Raw genomic sequence first — 22,623 nt, 5'->3', positions numbered from 1 at the left:
GGAAAGACTGCCTGACCAATTTGATGGCCTTCTGTGATAGGGCTACAGAACTGATGGACAGGGGTGGAGCAGTTGAGATCATCAGCCTGGACTTGTGCAAAGCGTTTGACACTGTCCCGCACGACATCCTTGTCTCTAAATTGAAGAGACATCAATTTGATGAATGGACTACTCGGTGGATAAAGAACTGGCTGCATGGCCGCACACACAGAGTTGTGGTCAATGGCTCAATGTCCAGTTGGAGACCGGTTATGAGTGGTGTCCCTCAGGGATTGGTGTTGGGACTGATTCTGTTCAACATCTTTGTCGGTGACATGGACAGTGGGATTGAATGCACTCTCAGCATGTTTACCAACACCACCAACTTATGTGGTTCAGTTGATACACTCGAGGGAAGGGACGCTATCCAGAGGGAACTTGACACACTTGAGAGTTGGGCCAATGCCAACCTTATGAAGTTCCACCAAGTCAAGTGCAAGGTCCTACACCTGGGTCAGAGCAATCCCAGGCACAGCTACAGGCTGGGCAGAGAAGAGATTCAGAGCAGCCCTGAGGAAAAGGACTTGGGGGTGTTGGTCAATGAGAAACTGATCATGAGCCGGCTGCAGTGTGTTCTCGTAGGCTAGAAAGCCAACCGTATCCTGGGCTGTATCGAAAATAGCGTGACCAGCAGGTCAAAGGGAGTGATTCTGCCCCTCTACTTTGCTGTCGTGAGTCCTCACTTGGAGTATTGTGTGCAGTCCTGGTGTTCTCAACTTAAGAAGGACATGGATCTGTTGGAGCAAGTCCGGAGGAGGGCCACAAAGATTAGAGGGCTTGACCACCTCCTGTATGAAGGCAGGCTGAGAAAGTTGGGGCTGTTCAGCCTGGAGAAGAGAAGGCTGCATGGAGACCTCATAGCAGCCTTCCAGTATCTGAAGGGGGCCTACAAGGATGCTGGGGAGGGACTTTTCATCAGGGCATGTAGTGATAGGAGAAGGGGTAACAGGTTAAAACTTAAACAAGAGAAGTCTAGGTTAGATCTAAGGAAGAATTTTCTTACTGTGAGGGTGGTGAGGCACTGGAATGGGTTGCCCAGGGAGGGTGTGAATGCTCCATCCCCTTCAATGTTCAAGGCCAGGTTGGACAGAGCTTTGGGTGACATGGTTTAGTGTGAGGTGTCTCTGCCCAAGGCAGGGGCTTGGAGGTAGATGATCTTAAGGTCATTTCCAATCCTAAATATTCTATGATGCTATGCTAGCCAGGTCTTTCAGATGAAACTTAAATAAAAGCAGTGCCATACAGTGACACAATAACCTTCCAAGCACTCTGCCCTACCTGAGGCATTACCTTGTCCTGGTTTGTTAGTGACATCTCAGTTCTTATATAAATTTTGCATAGTTATATTGATGTATTTTCTTAGACTTTCATACCTAAACCAAAACTTCTCAAGGAAGCGTAATATTCATGGTGCTGAATAACCTCTTGAATACATTGCTTGCAAGATCTTACTATTTCAGGTAATTCTGAAGTGGTTTGGGGCTGTCTTGATTGCTTTTGCAGCTGACTGCTAAATTATTTTTTATATGCATGTTTGTTTTACCAGTATAAAATGTTATCAGTCTCAACCGAGTAACGTATATACTTTTTCCTTTTTCTTTTTATTTTTTTTTATATCACCTCAGGGGAGTGTGATAAAAATTAGGGCAAATGCTAATTACAAGCAATGAGGAAAAAAAGGAAATGAAGATTAGCTTCTGTAAGCATGGAGAAAATGAAATTTTACTGCTGGTAGTGAGGAAGACATGGTATTTTGTATGATGATTGTAAAATATTTATTTTTTTTTGCCCCAAATGAAGTTGCTGATACAATAAATAAAGTACAATGTAACTATAGCAGGCTGAGTCACTGAAGTGTGTACAGCAGGGTAGAATGAATTAAGTGAAAATTTAGAGACAGCTTTTAAAGCTCTAGTACAAGAAAGTCTTATGTTGACTTTTATGTAAATAAATCGCTGTCTTGGAACCTTGAAACGTTTGGGCTTTGGATTTTGTAATGACATTTCACATCCCATAAGGGCTTTACTGCCTTCTTTGTGAATCAGCCCCGAAGTCCATGGTGATGAAATAAAATTATCGGGTTTGGCTTTCTTATCGGCTCCTGGGGGAATGGGGAGGAGAATCTAAGGAATGTGACTTCTGCCACATAAGTGCAAGTTCCCCAGAACTGAAGCATCTGAGTTTGAATTCAGAATTGCTTGTTTATCTCATTCTAAACTTTCTAACTCATTCTTCCTTGAGGACCTTCCCAAAGTAAAAAAAAAAAAAAAAAAATCACCAGACTGCAATAGAAATATGTTTTTGCTAATTATAAACTAAAGCCAAAGGGGGCTGACTCCCTTTAGATTTAGATTTTTTTTTTCATGGTAATGTTCTGAAAGGTGATGTTTTTTCAGTCATCTGAAAGGCATTTTAACATTTGTTTTCATTTGGCTTAGCAGAAAGAAATTGAGTGTCACAGCAGTTTTAAGCATGTTCTAACCCACAAAATTTCTAACCAAGTACTATTCAGGACAAATTATTCTGTACAGTTGTAAAAAGGCTTCTACACCTAAGGAACGTGTAGAAGTTTCCTGTGATTTCAGCGCTTCTATTGTGGCATTTGGAAAGCGTAAAGACAGTCTGGTTCTGTGAACAGAAAAAATGGGGAAGCTGTAAGAAAGGGGATCTTAGACCATTTGGAATAAGTTCAAGCCCAAATCGTAATGGTAGAAGCAAACAAATGGGGGGGGAGGTGGGGGGGGGGAAGCCAACTGAAAAGAAATCCAAGCCAAATTGAAATACTTGAAAAGATTAGAGAACAGTAAAGAAACAGTTTACAGACACGGTACATCAGGGGACTGATGAATGAACAAGAATGGAGGAAGAAATGATTTAAACTTGAAGGAGAAACATTTTTTTCATTTCCTAAGTTCAATGTTAGGCTCTCTGAGCATGTTTCTTCACCAGTGCAGAACCAGAGAGCATCATCAGGCAGAACACTTACTCTTATACTTGCAGCACCCTTTGATGTGGTGAAAATGAGTTATCTAGAGTATTAAAATGTTTAACATGATTGTTTCCATGGATTTTTGTAGTATTTATATATCACATACTAGAAAGTTGCTAGCAACTAGTTAGAAATAACTAGAAACTTATTTCAAGTGTTTAAGTGTTAACTCTTGGTGCTGTGATTGCAAGAGTGGTTCAATCCCGCTTATTCTGGAGAAAAAAATAACTTTTATTTGAAGAGAATAAGATTACATTTTAACAGAAGACAATCTCTGATATGTACCAAGGGAATCTGCAGTGCAGCATAACTATGCATGAAAATAGTTCATTAAACATCAGATTCAAACATATTCTTAGGTTGTATTTACTCATAAGTAAAGTCATTTTTCAATAGAATAGTGTTAACTTTGTCTGTTCTTAGTGTACTGTTGTTGCAAATGTTGCAAGTTATAAAAAGCTTTTGATTTGGAATTTCTTTGCAATTAAAATTTTCTTTCTGGATTAAGGCCTGAGGTTATCAGGTGAACCAGTCTCCAATTTTTTAAAGGTAAGCATATGCCTACTATGACCTGCAGTGGCCTTCAAGTTTAAACCCATAATGCTTGATCTATTGCCACAATTAATGCTAGTGAAAAACTGAAGACCAAAACAGACACAAATATATCTGAAAGTATCAAACTGTTGGTTTTGCTCACAGAGGCTGAGAACTAGAGATAAGGTGGTTTTGACTGGATGATGCTGTCACAGTAGTAGCCGACTGTACAGAATTAATGGGTCATCAAAGGATGAATGAAGTTCAAGGGTTTACATGGGTAGGAGTTTATACTGCAGTCTCAGCAACCTTGGGATTTATTTTTCTTTTTAGCTGTAGAGAAGCTTTGTTCTTAACTGAACAGAAATCAAAAGCAACAGGAAGGCTTTACCTGCAGTGCTGCTCAGCCACTTCCTTCCCTTCCCCTCTGTCATGCATGCTTTCCCTTCCTCTTACCTTCTGTTAGTTCTTTCTAATAGTTACTCTTTTGTCCCCTTTTGCCCTCCTATCAGGAATGCTTTTCTTCTCTACTTAGACTACGTCCCCTGCATTTCTGTGGGTTTTTTTCTATTTATTCACTTTTCCACGAAGTTGATTAGGGAAAGAGCAAGAGCTGCTGTAACCTGCAGCTTCCCCGTGCACTTGAAAATCAGCTGCTCTGTCTGCAGGGAATGCAAAAAAGGTTAGGTCCTGGTCTAGACTAATGCTCTGCTATTCTAAGTGTAAAAGAGGCAGAGCATGAGGAAGACTTAGGAAGGTAAGAGTTCAGGTGAAGAAAAAAGTAGTTCCATGCTTTGGAATGAAATAATCTAAAGGAAGGTATCTTCCCTGACAACTTGAGTCACTGTTCAGTTGTGCAAGCAGCGGCTTTAATATCATAGAGACAGACTTCTAGGTTTCTATAGGAAAGACACTGCCCAGCTCAGTAGTGTCCAGCTCAGAAAACAGTTCAGCAGCCAGAAAAACACTAGTTGAAATGCACAGTGTAATTTGGTTCCAGAATACGAGGTTTATGAGAAACCTAGAGGAGCTGCTGTAGTAAAAGGGACTCTTAAGGTCAATGTTTTATTACTTTAAGAAAATGTGGAGAAATCCTTTCTTCAGGTTATATGGGTGGGGAAAAAACCCAACTTCATCAGACTAGCTTATGCAAATATCCACGGATATTTTGCTGCAGAATCACTTTTCTCAGTAATGAGGGGAAGTTATTTAGCCATCATCAGTAAATAGCACAGTTTAGAAAACTTGATGCTTTTCTTGACAGTTTAATCTCTTTCTATATCCCAGAAAGCAAATAGCATCATGATTTTTCTCAAAGTATTAGTGCAAATTTTTTTAAACTCTCACCACCAAGCCATGTAAATAGGTATTAAGGTCTTTAGTGATGGCTCAACTGTTAGAGCTCTAATGTGATTTTTTTTCTGTCAAAAATGTTTTTCATATTACATTAGGATTATCTGAGTTTCTATGCCACATATGGGATTAAGTTTTTAACTATCAAAGTTTTTTCAGACCTTTTTTCGTAGTCAGAGTGCATGTGCAACTGTCTCTTTAAAGACCATTTCACCAGAAACTGGATGTTGTGGGGCACATCTTTAACTGAAGATTTAGGACTGAGCTAATTGTAGTTGTGGACTACTTGAGACAGTCTCTTTAGACATGAAAATTGTGGGTAACTTTGGTCTGTAATATTCATTTCAGTGTCTCTGTTCTATAAGACTGCTATGCCTAATTTGTATTAAAAAACAAACAAAAAAAAATGTAATAGCTGTTGCAGATAAATGACAGAAAAATAGTAGTTCCAATGCAAACATTAAATATTCCCTATGATATGATAGCTTGGTGAGACTCATGCTTTTGCTGCCCTGTTAAATAACAATAGCCATTTGTGCTGCTGCTTCTGAGATTCATACCCTCTGCAGCCTTTGTTAGCTGTATTTCACGAACTTTTATAAAACTCTTGCCTTCAAGAACAGCAAATGAAACTCTAGCACAATGTCTCCTTCTAGGCCACAGACAACTCCAAGTTCCAGCAATTCAGTGTTGGAGTTGGATTGCAGACAAATTATTCTGTCATGTGTCAGTAGCTACAATACATCAACTAGTAATACTTATTGTGAAAGAAGTACTTGCTGTGAAAGAAGTGGGGATACTTTCAATTACTGCCAGCTACTTAATTATCCATGGTGTGTGAAGCTGTGCAGCTCACTGTGGTGTACAAAGCACTGCTTCATGTTTGGCTCTGAACCCTGGGTTTTCCTCAGGCACATGGGACCAGAAACAAAACCTGAAGATTCTGTGGTCTTTTGTCAAAGAAGGTACAAATTTGGCTCTATAGAAAAGGTTAAACTGAGGGGTTAAAAAAGTATACCTTCTGTGTTTCTGTACAGTATGTTTTTGTGTACAGCAAGCTGAAGCTGAGTGGAGCACAGCAACCACAACCACAACCACTGAAACTTACTTTTTCTTCTGAATAAAGTGAATATTATCTTGCTAAAAGCAAAACAATATCTGAGCATTCCAGGCAGTTTGATGCAGTAGCTCATAGGATGAGAATGATAGCTGGATTATATCTAATAGTCTAATGTATGGGCCTTGCATGTAGAGCATCTGTAATGATTGTTAAAGATGCTGGAATGGCTTCTCTGCTGCACTAGATTTCTACGTTATTCAGTAGGTATAGAGAGACCATCAGCATAAAATTTTTAATTTTCAGTCTGTCTAGCTCCACAACTCATTCTTTTGTTTGTGTGCTTTTATAAAAGGGAAGACCCTCACTAAGCACAGGCTGCTTCTTCTTTCTGTTTTTGGCTACTTGGTTGGGTGAGATACTTGCCCTATTTATTCACCCCTTGCTCTTTGCTATCTTACTGAGAATTGGTACTTCTTACATAAACAAACACATACCTATTGCTGAGAGTCTGAACACATCTGGACATTTCTCAAGAAAGTAACCTGTGTTATATAATATATACAGTAGGACATAAGTAAACTCAGGAACCCTCTTAAGACCTACAGTCTGTGTAATTCTGCTATTAGAAAAAAGCATCTAAACAGAAAACTCCCACAAAAAACCAAACCAAACACAAAATACTATTACAAAAAACCTAAAACAAATCAAACCAAGTACACCATAAAACCAAACCCTGAAAACTGGGTAAAGATGCTTTCCAAGTACTCTGCTTACTGCAGAATGCCTCTTAATAATTTTTTTTTTTTTTTTTGACCTTTAGACTTTGCCATGCTGTACAGAAAAACCTGCTGAGAGTAGCTGGTTGAGCTTACTCAACCTCCTTTACAAAGGAAACCTTACTCCTCAGAATAATCCTTTTTTTTTTTTCAGAAGGTTCTGGAGCAGTGATACCATGTTGTCCTGTTTTCAGCTACTTTTTTTCTAGGTAAGCCCACATGAAAGGATAATGATTGGTGAGGTGTATAGTATTCTGGCAGAAGTCATTTTCACAGAGATCACAGAAAATGGTTAATCAGGCTAAGGCAATTTTTTCTGTGTTTTCTATGGTTTTATCTGTGATGTGAAGGTTATGGCATACTATGCTCTGTGGACCACTTCTCTAGGGGCTAAGTCTTATGTATATCCTCCCTTCACCCAGAGAAGTTCACACACCTGAAGAATTCAGATTATTTGATCCTGTGTGTGGGTTAGTATCATGTGCTTCTCTTCATAATGGCACTTACACGGCATGAGTTAGGATTTGATTAATGAGAAGAGCAGTTGAGACCCTTCATGTCCCACAGCTCTATTACAAGAAAATCATCACAGCAGATCTGGCAGAACATGCTTTGTTCATCCAAGGCTGATTATCTGAACAAGCTTACACAAATATGTTGATGAATTCCTTAAAGCTAAGACTCATAGTCCTACAATAAAAATAGATATAAAATGCATTCATTACTTTTCATTTAATGAGAAGTTACATTTGTTGGGATTTTTCTCAGCTAATGTTGAATGAAAGCTGATTTTTTCATAAGGATCACTCACTTTGCTTCATGTTTTTTAAATAATCAGAAAAGTTTTAACATTAATATCTAGAGTAGCATGTGTATATAAACAAATAAGCTTGAAATTCTAAGTCTAAAATCTGTGCTGAAAGACTTATTCCTTTAAAATTGAGCTAATTGAAGTGTTTTTCTTACAATTTTACTACATTACCACTTTTACCACTAAGGAAAAGTCATATTGAATAAAAGACACACAGTTTAGAAAGGTAGAAAATGAGGAATATGTACAAGGTCAATGGTGGTTCTTTTAAATAATCTTTAAAAAATAAAATCTTTCAGTCTTTGATAGTAGTTTACCTGTAGTATCTCACACAGGAGCAGTAAACACATCTTATGGTACATCGTAGTGGGGGCTTGTGCTCTTAAAGCACTGTGTGCTTATTTCCATTGTCAATCTGAGCATTACAAGCAAACAAAAGTTAGCATCTTTAAAAATGCAGCCTTTTAAGATCCTAAATCTGTAGATCTCACTAGTAGCCCGCTAGTTTAAAGCCTCAAGCTAAAGTTTGAAACCCCATAAGTAGAAGAAATACTATTCTGTGAACTGATAAGCCTTCAGAAATTAACAAATTTGCTTAAATGCTTGAGGAATCTGGTTAATCAGTGATGGCAAAGCTTGGCTTTCTTGCTACAGAGATTTTATTTTTTAGCTGAACTTTGAAAAATAGAAGAAAAGAAAAAATAAAATCCATATAGGTAACGTGTAGAAAGAATATAGGCAAAAGTAAACTTAATACTAAATGCAAAATTCTTACAAGCTTTGGCTTGAAGGTATTAGGGGATCATCACAGGGCCTATTACACACAAAGCCTGTGTTCAGATTTTAATTGTTATTTCTACTCCATGCAGACTTCACCCCAGTGAAGTCTGTACTTCTTTTGCCTGTAGCTTAAACAAAATGCAGGGTGCATTCTTATGGGGTTTTACTATCTTTATGGGATTTCTTTCAGTAGCATATTCTGCTTTTAATGGGGCTCTGAGGTGTGAAATTCAAAGTGAAAACACATTTTAATGCAAATTAATAGCAAATGCCCAAGAATGCCAGGAATTTAGCCTTAACTTTTATTAGAACCAGCCTGTAACTGGGGAACAGATTAGTGACTTAGGCACAGGTTTGGTTTGAAGCACGTAGATGATTCTTTTGGCACCTCACTCTATGAAAATGCTGGAGTCATCAGACACACTGGAGCTTGAAGTCCAGCTCAGCAATCAGCTTGCCATTGCTTGCAAAGAAAACTATTGAAAGTTGAATATTTCAATTAAATTGAAAGCAAACTATCTATTAACCACTAAAATGAAGAAGAACATATGCACTTTCATCGTGAAATAAGGACTAATAAAACAGTTGCAAAACATTGAAACTCATAATTAAATAGATATGAACTTTCCAATTACAGTTTTTTCTCATGAACCTAGAGAAACATTTAATTTAATTTGCTGCCTTTGATTTATCAGTTCTCGTTTTGAATACAGGTGTTCTGATAATATTTACCAAACTCTGAAATAGGTGATACTGGCTCCTGGCTGATAAGAGATGCTGTTTGTTGGTCTGCAATACAAATATGTATGAGTTGTGTGACAGAAAAACAAAGGAACTAGTAATGCATTGATGTTTCCCTTTGTTTGTTTTTTTTTTCTCTTGTATTCTCTGAAAAGAATATCTTTCAGTGGCAGAACTGTAGAGGGGTCAGAAGGAACACAGGTGTATCAGCTGAGAGAGTAATAAAGAAGTTAAAATGAATTTAAGTGATTGAAAGACTAATTGGATTTTTATTTTTTTTTTAATCATTCAACCTTGATGATGAAAGCCCCAACAGAAAGAGAAGCAGCAGGAATTAGCTGAAGCAGTAAGCCATGCAATCTCTAGGGAGAATACATATAAATCCAGGTCAGGTATTCCTGCCTAGATTGTGATCTCTTGTGACCACCACTGATTCTTGCTGAGAATGAAGGAGAGTTGTGCTCAATCCCTCTGAATACCTTGCCACAGGCTGTTAGAGATTCTCAAATTTACAGGTCAAGGTGATATAAAATATTTGAGCCCATTACCAAATGTTACAAACAATGGTTTAATTCCCTTTGCACAGGCTATAGTGAATTCATTTATTGGCCACCCAATGCGTGAAGTATTATAAGTATTATAAGTATTATAGGCAAGGAGGGGGAGCTGCCTTTTGTGTTAGGGATAGACTGGAGAGTAGCGAACTCTGTCTGGGGGCAGGTGAGCAGTTAACAGAGAGTTTGTGGGTCAGGTTAAAGGGAAAAGATGGCCGCTGGCCATCATATTTGAAAAATCATGGCAGTCAGGTGAAGCTCCCGATCACTGAAAAAAGGGAAATATAACCCTCATTTTCAAGAAGGAGAAAATGGATGACCCAGGGAATTACAGACCAGTCAGTCTCACTTCTGTGCCTGGCAAAATCTTGGAGCAGATTCTCCTGGAAGGCATGCTAAGGCACATGAAAATCAACAAGGTGCTTGGTGACAGCCAGCATGGCTTCACCAAGGGGAAATCCTGCCTGACCAATTTGGTGGCCTTCTATGATGGGGCTACAGAACTGATGGACAGAGGTAAAGCACTTGATGTCTTCTACCTGGATTTGTGTAAAGCGTTCGATACTGTCCCACACGACATTCTTGTCTCTAAATTGGAGAGACATCAATTTGATGAATGGACCACTCAGTGGATAAAGAACTGGCTGGATGGCCGCACACAAACAGTTGTGGTCAATGGCTCAATGTCCAGCTGGAGACCAATGTCCAGCTGGAGAATTAGGGACTGTAGTGATAGGACGTGGGGTAATGGGTTAAAACTTAAACAGGGGAAGTTTAGATTGGATATAAGGAAGAAATTCATTCCTGTTAGGGTGGTGAGGCACTGGAATAGGTTGTCCAGGGAGGTTGTGAATGCTCCATCCCTGGCAGTGTTCAAGGCCAGGTTGGATGAGGCCTTGGGTGATATGGTTTAGAGCAAGGTGTCCCTGCCCATGGCAGGGGGGCTGGAACATGATGATCTTAAGGTCCTTTCCAACCCTAACTATTCTATGATTCAATGACATATAAAGGATCAGTTACAATGTTCATGTAAAATCTTGCTGTTGGTGTGGTTTTTTTTATTATGAAGAGGGTTTTTTCTTCCCCTCAATTATTCTTAGGTGAAATCACAGTTTAACCTTTTAAAGCCAGAAACACATGATGGTTTGAGAGCAGGTAGAAAGCAAAAGGTGGCTTTGGCCATTGAAAAGGATATATTTAATTTACGACTGTCTAAAACACCTTTACATTTATTATAGGTAATGATCTAATAATCATGGCAAGATAAAACTCCTTTTATTAGGTTTGCATTGAATTATACTGCAAAAAGTAACTGTAAAGGCTCTTCACTCTAATTTGATTCAACTGTCTGGTACTCATACTGTACCTTCTCAAGTTCTTTAATAAGGACATTTTGGGATTTCTGACATTTATAATACTAACACTCTGAAAAGATCAGTAGGTTATGATTTCTTTTTCTTTATAAGTTACAGTAAGCAACATCTATACTTTTGTACAGCCCTACTGCTCTTTTAAAGCGTGTTGACAAAACAATTTTAAGTATAATGAAACTGCTCACTGCAACTTCTCTAGAGAAAATAAAACTGAATTTGATGGCCTGGCTGTTCCTGACAATATATTTTATCATGAATACTGTTGAAGTTTCAATTTGCTCATTAGAAAAATATCTGAGTTGCATTATTGTGAATAATAATTGGTGTGAACTTTGTTTTACATAGGTGAATATTAATGTACATAACAATTCAACAGATTCAGCAATGGAAATTATGAACAGCAAAATGCAACAAAATAGAGAAATTCTGTTTATTAGCTTGTAAGTCCATCTAAGTTATCCACAGTTGAGTCATTCAGCGTGGATAAAGCCTAAGTAGAAACATCAACTTTATCTGTGTAGATTCCATTTCCATTGGAAACATGCAAATAACATTCTACAAAGCTTAGGAAATCTTGTCTGTGTGTTCAGCTAAAGCATTTACCTTGCTGAAACATGAATTCAAGTGTTTATTTAAGTATATAACTTTGATCTTAAAATTCCAGAAATTCCCACTGAAATTTCCTAACAATCACTACCTTGAACATGAGAATTTGAAGAACTGGGTTAAAAAAACCCCAACTAACCAAAACAAAACCCAGTACCCTCCCACCCCAAATGAAAAAAATACTCCAACCATTGTAAGAATTATGCATGATTGTTCCTTTAGCTAGAGTTTTTGAGTACTTGGCTGCTTGATACTTTTGCAGAAATCAGAGCCTTCTGTAATCCTGTCGTCATTCAGTGATAAAACTAGAGGACAATAAAAGGGGAAAAGGATACTTTGATCTCGGATGGGAACAAGATCTGCTAAGAAAGAATTTATGGGTGTTCTTAAGGACAAAACAGACCTAAATGTTGCGATGTAGTTTGCTTTGTATTTTTTTACATTTTGACCTTGGTAAATACTAGAAAGGAATATTTTTAATGTGGCTTATGGTAGTTTCTTTGTTTGTGGTAAGTGCACTTTGTTAGGATGAGGTGTGGGTTTCTAGTGCTTCTGTAGAGCAATAAATAAGATACTTTTATACGTCTGGAAGTAGACTTGAACAGAATATTCAAGCAGCTGCATGCTTTGCCTAACATATTCACAATTCTTCAAAGTTCAGGTTTACAGACAAGGTTTATGCAAAGGTTTAAGACTACAGGAAATGAAAACAGATTGCCATAATGAACAGGATGTCATAATGTCAGGATGGTTGAGCTCTTGGAAATCCACACTTGTGAATCTTTAATTTGCTGAGTGAAGGGTATTTGGGCTGTTTTGACATACATATGAAAACACAGGTTCTGAAGTCAGCAGGTGGCTTTCAAAACTCATGCACAATAGTTCTGCGAGTGAAACTGTCTGCAGAATGCTTGGCATGTGCTGAATTTGAACAATGACAAAAAGGATCTGGTGCTGTTTTGCCCTGTTACTCTAGAGAGTGTATTTTATGCAGAGGGCCCAGCAATAAGATGTCTGTGCCCTTGCTTTCTTATTTGTCTTATAGCCAGAGAGGTATATGAGAAGAAAGCTGTCTGGAAAGGAAATACTGAACTGGGATAATTTCATTTTCTCCAAATATGATGTTTTGTATGCAGGTGTAACTGTCTATGAAAAGAGTTGTAATTGCAGGTCTGGGAAACAAGTGATTTGCTACGAATCTGTTGACAGAATTTCCTTCATGTGAACAGCCCTTACATATAGTTCTCTTTCAGAATTGTTTTCTTTCTGAATGAACACCTTGATCTATCTATCCCAATATCCATCTCTTTGCTGTCAGATCAAGCTTAAAATAACTAAACTGAGTTACTCTGCCTCAGCTGTTTTCTCCAAGTGACATGGTTGCTTGCTCCCTTCTCTTGTGAAGTGTGACTTGGGCATATATAACCTCATCTATCAGGTTTCCTTATGTTGCATTAATTTGGGCTTTTCAGATTATTTCTTTAAAACATGTATAAAATGTGTGCTCTGCTCTGTTGCTCCCTGAGCAGGCTTTCAAAACTTAATGTCCCAATTCTTGTAACAAAATCATGTATGATTTGACAATACTGCCTAGAGATTGTGTACTGCCAATGCCTTTTACCATTTTTAACTTCTCTTCGCATTCTGCAAGCTCCTGATTTTCTGTCACAAGTGTTTTAACTTCACCTTCAGAGGACCTTGCTTCGCTTTCCACTTTTCACATTGTCTTTTAGCCATAAAGGGAACTTTGCCTAGGTCCATTCCCTTTAAACAGGCACTTCTGTATGCTTTTTTTCCATCTTGACCCCATATTAGATACAACAAAATTTCTAGGAACATATGTCTGCCCCAGTCATTCAAACACTTAAACTCTACAAATCATGATAGTGACTCTTCTGCATACATGTCATCTGTCCATCTTGATGTGTCCCCTTTATTTTCCAATGCCAGTCCAGTTTGTCCCTATTGATCAGCTTTATCCAGTTTTACTTTTCAATAATGGCTTTTCTGCAATAAGTTCATAACCTGTGGCTTGCTTGTGAAGTGCTGCTGCAGTGAAATTAGACAATGCATTTTGGTGTGCAGGAAGGTTGCAGCTCCTGTCAGTTGTTAGCCTTTTATTTTAAATGCTGGCTGCTCCAAGTGAAAATCTTATTAGTATACTATAGTTGGAAAGTTGCTCTAAAATTTATTCTGTAACTTTGTCCAAGACAATAAAGGGACAATTAACAAAAAATCCTCTGTGCAGAAAGGAATTAGGCTAACAGCTCATGATGGTTCATTCTCTATTAGCATTTGTTCAGAATGACTTCGGCAGTTTGGGAACAGAATTTCGTTATCAATTGTTGAACTGCACTTAAAATTCTTGGCTGAAGTTTCAGTATTTATGGTTTATGTAAAATATTGGATTTGCTTGTTCTTCACCCTGATTTTACAGCATGAGGATTTATGCAAGGATGTGTTGGTTTTTTTACTCTTACTACTGAATTTAAATAAAAACTGTTGTTATGTTGCATTAGACAAATAGAACACACTTTGCACACTGTGAGAGCTAGTTGCATAGATGTTTTTCCGTCTTGGTTAATTACAGATGGAAAAAATTCCTCAAGATCTAAATATTCAAAAAATAATTTTATATTGTTGTGGGATAAAAATGATGGATGATATATACTGCAAGTCCCTTCTAAGTGAAATATTCTATTCTTAGAAATATTCTGTTCTGTGTTATTATCAAGTCCCACGGACAGCAATGTTCTGATCATTGTGTACTATTACATATACAGAGGTGCTCAAAAGTTGCAGGAAACAAACTCAAGAGAAATAATCATGACTCTTTACTGAATGAATCCTTTCAACAATGAATATTCTGGCAAAGTCCATGAAAACTGGAAGTAAAACAAACGTCCAGTCTATAGATCTGTTTGCCATAACAGAGCCCACTTCGGTGGGAATCTAGATGAGTGACTTTGATGTTTCAGTACCACAACATCAGCGTTGGACCACAGTATCTCCACTTAACCTGTGGGACAGGAGCTTACTGTTTAGTCTGCTGATTACCCATGGGGTACTGCGGGTTTTTTTTTTTGTTGAAACCAGCGTATGTGAGGTGTTGACAAATAGCCACATCATGGCAGGAAAAAGATCCTGGCTTTGTAACTTTGGACATAAATATTGTTGCCTATATTGTGTGGTGTGCATGGGAGAGGTAAAAAAAAAAATAAAAGAAACTTTTACTAGTACTTTGAAGAAGCAGGGTAACTTGGAAACATTCTCCCCGTCTTGCAACCACCTTGGGTTATCAAAACTGTTTACATTTTGTCAGGGCTAGTAATACATTTCTTATGAATAATTACCTATCTGGATGAATATGTTAAAATTTATGTAGCAGGCAAAGTAACCCCTAACCTGATGAAAACATTGTTTTGAATCCATTTTAAACAGTAGGCTCTTAAATTTCTTCTGGTATTCTGTGGTGGTAAGGTCAAACTTAACTTTATGATACCCTGAGAGAAGACAAGCCAAAAAAAGAGGCATGGTCATCTTATAAAATGTATCAAGAATGTTAATTCAAATAAGAAACTCATTTTTCTACAGTACAAAAGTTGAAGACAAACTAAAACTAGAGCTCTCCAAAATGTTATAATAACCCTTGCAGTATGCTGGTGAGGTATAAGAAATGCTACTTTTTAATTTAAAATAAATCCAACTTCTGCCTAATGTGTGTGGTGGGCAATTTGCAATTATGACTTTCATAATGAGATTCCTCTATGAAATGAGAGGTGTATTATAATTTAAATAGAGTTGTAGTTCTGCTTAATTTTAATCTGTGACCTAGGGGTGGGGAGATATTGGGTGTAATAACACTGTGTTAATGTGACTCTTCAAGGCACATCTGTATCATGAGAAATCATACCTAGTTATAAGAAGCATGCTGATTTATTATTTTTTTTTCTTACCAATTCAAATATGCTGCTCTATCAGTCTCCTTTTTATATTTTTAAAACACCAGTTATCATGGTTTTTCATAGAATCATAGAAACATGGAAGGAACAGTTACAGCTGGAAAGGACCTTAAGATCATCGTGTTCCAACCCCCCTGCCATGGGCAGGGACACCTCACACTAGACCATGCCACCCAAGGCTCTGTCCAGCCTGGCCTTGAACACCACCAAGGATGGAGCATTCACAACGTCCTTGGGCAACCTTGGGCCTCACCACCCTCAGAGTAAATAACTTCTTATATATATCTAACCTAGACTTCCCCTGTTTAAGTTTGAACCCATTACCCCTTGTCCTATCACTACAAACCCTAAAGAAGCGTCCCTCCTCAGCATCCTTATAGGCCCCCTTCAGATACCAGAAGTCTGCTCTGAGGTCTCTGCACAGCCAGCCCAAATTTTCTCAGCCTGTCTTCATATGGTAGGTGCTCCAGCCCCCTGATCATCCTCGTGGACTCCTCTGGACTTGTTCCAACAGATCCATGTCCTTTTATGTTGAGGACACCAGAACTGCACACAATGCTCCAAGTGAGGTCTCACGAGAGCAGAGGATCAGAATCACCTCTTTCTACCTGCTGGTCACGCTCCTTTTGACGCAGCCCAGGATACAGTTGGCTTTCTGGGCTGCAAGCGCACACTGCTGGCTCACGTTCATTTTCTCATCGACCAGTACCCCCAGGTCCTTCTCCGCAGGGCTGCTCTGAGTCTCTTCTCTGCCCAGCCTGTAGCTGTGCCTGGGATTGCTCCGACCCAGGTGTAGGACCTTGCACTTGGCATGGTTAAACTGCATGAGTTTGGCATCAGCCCACCTCACAAGCGTGTCAAGGTCCCTCTGGATGGCATTCCTTCCCTCCAGCATATCAAATAGATCTGAAGCTCTTAGCAGCATGTAATTTACATAAATTTATACATTTCTATTGTTTCCAGTATGCAGCCATAGTCTTTTGTTTACTTTTTGCTGAAAATTCAGAGCCTTTTGTCAGTGATTTGGGTGTGCTTTACTCTTTGTCACTGTTCCCATCCTTGTGGCTTGGGTGACTAGTTGAAAACAGCTTTATTAACTGAAATGAAATTTCAAATTTTATTATTGTTTTCAACTACTAGGAGACAGTCCAAACCTGTAAGAGAAAAAGAACTATGGACTTTTCAGCTAAACAGTCAAATGTCTTGTGCTGAGACATCATAACTTTTTTTCTTGTTGAATACGCAGGCATCTCTCAGGGATAAGAGGAATGCCAGCTCTACCTTACAGTCTGTGTATCTGAGGAAATGCTGTCATCTTCAGATTCAGCTGTAATAACACTCCAGCAAGTTCTTTCTTTCTCTTTGGTTTTACTGGCACTGTTTCCCCAGTACTGTTTCTGCAGACAGCTGGAGCTTTCTGCAGTTTCAGAGGCTGGATTCAAGCTGAGAGACTTTCTGCAGAAGACTCAGACCAGGGCCCTGATAATGCCCATCATAGCAGGGGTGTTGAGGAGTCTTGAGCTGCTGGAGACGGCTCTGTGTATGTACTACACCCTGCAATCTGCACCAGGGTTTTTCTGACAGGGAACAGTATCTAGGCAATCTCTCATTGCTTGATATAGGCTCGCCCATCTTACAGGCTGCTTAAAAATGTGAAAGCTGCTTCTAGAGCAGTGCTGAGTCTAAAGAACAAGACAGTATAAGCATGATATTTCAGCACGTTCTCATAGTGATATTAAGTGGAGTTACTCGACTTACAGTGAGCTTGAAATGAGGACAGGTCTTGTTCAGACACGTCCATATACTCCTGTAAACACAAAGCCTGAAATGCAGCCAGGGATCAATATGCCCTCAGCATGACTGGAAGTTTGCAGGAGTAGATCTTGCTATTCTTGCTGGAAATAGATATTGATTGCCTCTGGGAATAGACATGGGATGAGGGACAGAATGTTGCATATGCTCCAGTTAAGAAACACGTCAGGGATTGTTAATCTCTGTCACAGCCAGCTTTTTAGAAATGCTGTTGATGAAGAAGATGTAATAAACACAAAGTATCAGGGTCAAAAATAGCAACAGCTGCTATGAAAGAAAGGAGAAAGTAGTCTTTCTTTGCCACCTGATATCCTTGTTGCAACAGGCAATCCATTGAAAGCTCAATCAGATGAGTTTATAATGGGGCTGTCAAACCTGTGCACTGCACCCATCATGATTGTTTTGGTGGAAGTGGCTGCAGGGTTAAATGATATTTTAAAGTAATTTCTGTTCAGTATTTATTGCTTTATTCATAACAGATTTAAGACACAGAATCTAAGTGTTCTCTTTTTGAAACAAATCTAAGAAATGGCCTTACATTGCTGCTATCCTTTCACTTACACTTCATAAAATAAGTTGTACCTGTTGAAAAATTAATGAGCCTACTTCATTAAATAGTGGAGACAAATATATATCAAATGAAATCTTCAAATTAGAAGGTGCTTCACAGATGGCTTGTGGCTGGTCTCTTAAAATTGTTAAGTTCAAGGTAGGCAATTAGCTTCAATACATTTTTATGAAGTATTCATGGAGTTAGATTTTATAGTAGCATTAGTTTTAATTTTACCTTAATTTATCATCAGACACTTCACTCAAGGACACCAGGAACTCCCCTCTACCCCTTGCCCACTTAGCATCCTACCTGCTTATTTTGGCAGCCTTGAATACATTACTCTGTCATCTGACACACTCAATGTCAAATTGTTTCTGGTACAAGTGGGGATAGCATGAGTGCAAAAACAAGTCCAACCTCCCTTTCTCACTGTGACTGCAGAGACTGGGAGGTGAAATTTCCTCTGAGAGGAGTAATAAAAATGCATACTTCCCTATTATGGATGGGTGGTTTTGTCTATATACTGTTGTACTGGGTGCAGAGAAGAATGACAGCTAATGGCAGAGGAAAAATATAATCTCCTTCACATTTGATTTATAATGGCTTAATATGATATGTCTGGAGATTACGGACAGGCAGAGAAGGGCTAAGAAAGGAAGATAATACTGGGTTCAGAGCATGACTGCAGAAATCGGAGTAGGTCTTGATAAGCCTTCAACTTTTTGAAAAACATAAGCTGAAGAACTTCAGAAAGTAGCTAGGGAGAGACAGCTTTGAAGGTCTAATTTTTTAACATGAGTTCACCTATGGTGAGACCGAAATGGCAGTAAAATAGTTCTGCTTGTGCCTCTTTTCTCATTCAAATTCTGGAGAGTTCACTGCACTGACACAAAAGCATTTGTATTCCTTAAAACTGAATGCAGTCTTGCAAGTATCCATTATCATAATATGCAAACCAGAAATGTAATAACTGAGCTCATAAGGCCAATATTTTTTCATCCAATAACTTTCCCCTTCTGTGTGAGCATCTGCACTTCCTTCCCAGTAACAGGCATGCTGTTTTCCAGTGCGAGAGAAGCACTTACTTAAATGAGTTCCTGGATCACCCGTAAGTAACGTGTCTGCCTAGAGACTCTACAGTGCTTAGGGAGTCCAAATCTCATCGAGAAGTTGTAAATCTGTGCAAATATTTCGCTGTGAAAGAAGCACTAAAGGTTTGCTTTGGTTGATTTAGAATTTAAGAAAATACCAAAGTGAGGAGAGCTCAACAAATGCAGTGACTATCCAGGATACTTCCTGAAGCATTGCTACAATTACATAAAAAATATACAGTAAAAAAATGTTACTGCTGGAAGGGACATCATTATATTTCAACGCGAGTCAATCTTGGGGCTAGTAAGAAACATGTATCTGTACATTTATATTTCCCCAGAACAAGCAACAGGACAAGCATGCTGGGATTTTCCTAGGATTACTGCATGGTTGTGTTAAAAATGTATATAAAACTGCATGTTTGTATTAGAAATGTATATAAACACATTTATATTTGAAAAGTTTTTGCTGACCTGCTCTGTATTGACAATTTTTTTTAACTATTCACTGCCTTGGTAACCTTTGTCTAAGTTATGAAATAAGGGCAGTATTTTATATAAAGAATAATCTTTACAGCTAAATTTCTGGATTACTTCTTGGTGTGTTAAAAGCTATTTCTTTGCATTTTCTGTAAACCAGTAATTAAAGTTGCTGGCTTAATCTTTAGGTTTAATGTAGCAGTGATGTGAGACCTTTTCAGGTGGAGGAAGTAGTGGAATGGCTATGGGAATTCCTCAGGAGAACACAGAAATGCAGGTTCTTCAGCTCAGAGTAGGAAAGGGAGTTGTTTGAAGGGGCTTCTTTAGTATGTATTTCAAATGCATCGCATACCTGGAAGAGATGTCTGATTGAAGAGAGTTTAGGAATTGCTCTGGGACCATGTACTTGAGATATCTGCTTCACTCGGTGTTTATTCCAAGTGTCTCTGAGTTGTATTATGTTAGTCTCAAATGTACAGTTTTCCAGTCAAACTTTGCTATAATAACAGTGAATAAAGGATATTATCTAACACAATTTGGAATACTTGTAACACCACCTGAACTCACTTACAGCATTCAGTCCCTAAAACATCTTGGACTCCTTTGTGTTATGCTTGGAGGTATTACCTCTCTTTGAGAGATGTATGCTCTGGGACTCATCTGTTTTATCCAGCTGTGACTGTTGTACACAACTTGTTTGAGAGCCCTCCTTAGCACATCTGGAAGCCTCCCACCTGGAAACAGGAGGGGCTGTTTCTGCTCCTCCATATGTTTATACCTCACTGGAGTGTGAGGGCCCTTCTGGGTACCAGAGGTGCTTGTAATGAATAACTCACATTGTCACTCTGAGGAATGGACAGAATCTTAAAGCACATATTTTTTCTCTTTGGAGATGTGTTTGTCTTTAACAGGTTTCATATCTTTACTATTGTGAACATGTTTGCTCTGATTTTTCTGTTAAATGCAGGATCAGCAGTTTTGAAAAGCTTTTCCTCACTGGTGTTGTTTCGATTTCCACTTGAACATTATTCTTAACCCTTCCCCATACTGTTAATTTATTCTTATGCTAGGCATGTTGTCTTCCTGGGGTTTCTCCCTGAATTTTGTGTTCTGATATGTGCAGGATTTTTCAGGTTTTTTTTAACTAGTAAAATATAATAATTGAAACTTTAAAATTTCATAATTTTAAATACTTATGTAATCTTGATATAAAATGGTAAAACAACTTCTGATCTGTGATGTGGCATACAATGAAGTCAGCAACTCAGGAGGAAGAGACTCTTGTGGTCCCAGGCTGTTTTGTAGTATTTTTTAATACTTCCACTAGTTAATTTTGGAGAAGTTGCAGAGAAAAAGCACCACCTGGGGGAAGGTGGCTAATGTAGATGTGGCTGGGATGAGTTTACTTCAGAGGAAGTATGGATGAGGGAGGTCCTCAGTCATCCATGCTGCTACTGGAGCTTTCAGACTTTCTCTTCTACTCAATGCTTATTATAAAACCATTGATGTTTTAACTCTGGATAATATGAATAACTGAAAAGTCTTTTTTTCTTATTGCTCATATCTATTAGAGCAGAGATGTGTTAATGTACAGAGGTACAAAAAGTTGTATCAGTTGAGTCAAGAAATAGTTGATTCCAAAGATCCAAACATTTGAAATCTGGGAGAAAAAGGTTTTCAACTCAGGTAAAAGATCTCTTGCATTCCCTAAAGATAATAAAAGCTGTATGTTTTCATTGCTACCCCTACATATCTGTATGTAATGTATAATATGCCATGTGCCTTTTCAAATAAATAGAAACTTATAATGTGTTAAATGGGAAATGTACCTTTTTAAAGGTGTATGTATATAAAAGGTGTACGATGGGTGTATGTACATGACAGGTGTATGATATGTTTAGTATCTGGAATGAGAAGATGGGGAGGAGTAGATAATTCAAGATTGTACATGCATCTTGGGCAAGGTAAAAACTAAACTGTGGAAAGAATGGAGTTGGAAGCAAAGTGATACAAATTTAACCTTAATAAGTTTGACCAGAGTTTGCTCTAGAAAGTAGTGTTGATGTAAGCATGTTTGTCTCAAATACAGACTTGAAGGTTGTTCTTGGTGAGAGAGGCTTAAGATATTTTGATTCATTAAAAGGAAAAAACAGGCTCTTGATGCAGATTTTTTTTTTCTAGGTACATTCAACTGAAAAGATATTGGTTCAGTGCGTTGTGAAATAATAAGAAAGAGCTGAAATGGCAAAGTGGTTTACAGCATTTAATGGGGTATTTGAGATGACAAAAACTGAGTACTGGCAGCATTTTGATACATCTCTGCACTGTTGGAGAAGAGATGTGTCTTTCATGTCTGTTAAGATGGAATATTTCACTGTGCAATGTGTTGATTTTATGCTTCAGACTTGCTGGACGCTTATCAAAAGCAACTCACATGCAGTTAGAAACTCACACAGTATCACAGAAATGAAAGCAAAAGAGCATTTATTTGACCAACAGTGATGAACATCAATGTGAAATAAATTAGAACTTGTGCCTGCTTAAGACTTTTCTTTATGTTTTTGATTTGTACAATTTTTGATCCCTTTATTCTGTTGACCTTGAAACACTGGCTATTTATTAGCATAATATGATTACGTACCTATCTGCAAGGCTTAAGATGAAAATCGAAACCTTGCGATAATTTAGCTAAAACCTACTAGAGCATTCAGCCAGCTGTCGAAATTTTAAGAGAAGCCATATTAAGCAAAGCCAAGCTGTAACTGTTTAATATCTGAACACAGTCAGCACAGCTACCTGGGTAGGTGGCACTTTGGCTGGCTTAATTTGCTGGCTGCAGATATGAATTATTAGCAAAACGCAATTTGGTGACAGCTTACACACTGTGGGCCATGGACTCTTCTCAGTCCACACGTGCAGCCAAATTAGATGCATTTATAATTCATTCTTTCCTCCTCCCCGCACTCTCCCTCCACTCTCCCTCTCTATTCTGTGCAGTATGTATTTGTAACTGAGATGGATCAAGCCTTTGTTAATTACATGTGCAAGAAAGCATCACTTGCTATCACCTTACAGATTCCTTACAGATACAAGTGGCTAAGAACTGGTT

At 38.3% G+C, this 22,623-nt stretch overlaps 1 long non-coding RNA gene across 1 annotated transcript in view; it reads left to right on the top strand.

Moving 5' to 3' along the window:
- The window catches only part of LOC133220863 (uncharacterized), a 41,452-nt gene extending 23,051 nt beyond the window's left edge, over window positions 1-18,401 (top strand). Inside the window, exon 2 of the long non-coding RNA XR_009727797.1 lies at window positions 16,825-18,401. This is a non-coding gene — a long non-coding RNA (uncharacterized LOC133220863). The remainder of the gene's footprint in view (window positions 1-16,824) is intronic.
- Window positions 18,402-22,623: the final 4,222 nt, after the last annotated feature.

This window comes from Neopsephotus bourkii, unplaced genomic scaffold, assembly GCF_033783945.1.
Source record: "Neopsephotus bourkii isolate Nb327-2 ecotype Australia unplaced genomic scaffold, CSIRO-AGI_Nbou_v1 NB_1488, whole genome shotgun sequence".
Taxonomy (NCBI): Eukaryota; Metazoa; Chordata; class Aves; order Psittaciformes; family Psittacidae; genus Neopsephotus; species Neopsephotus bourkii.
This window is presented reverse-complemented; position numbering and strand designations above follow the sequence as displayed.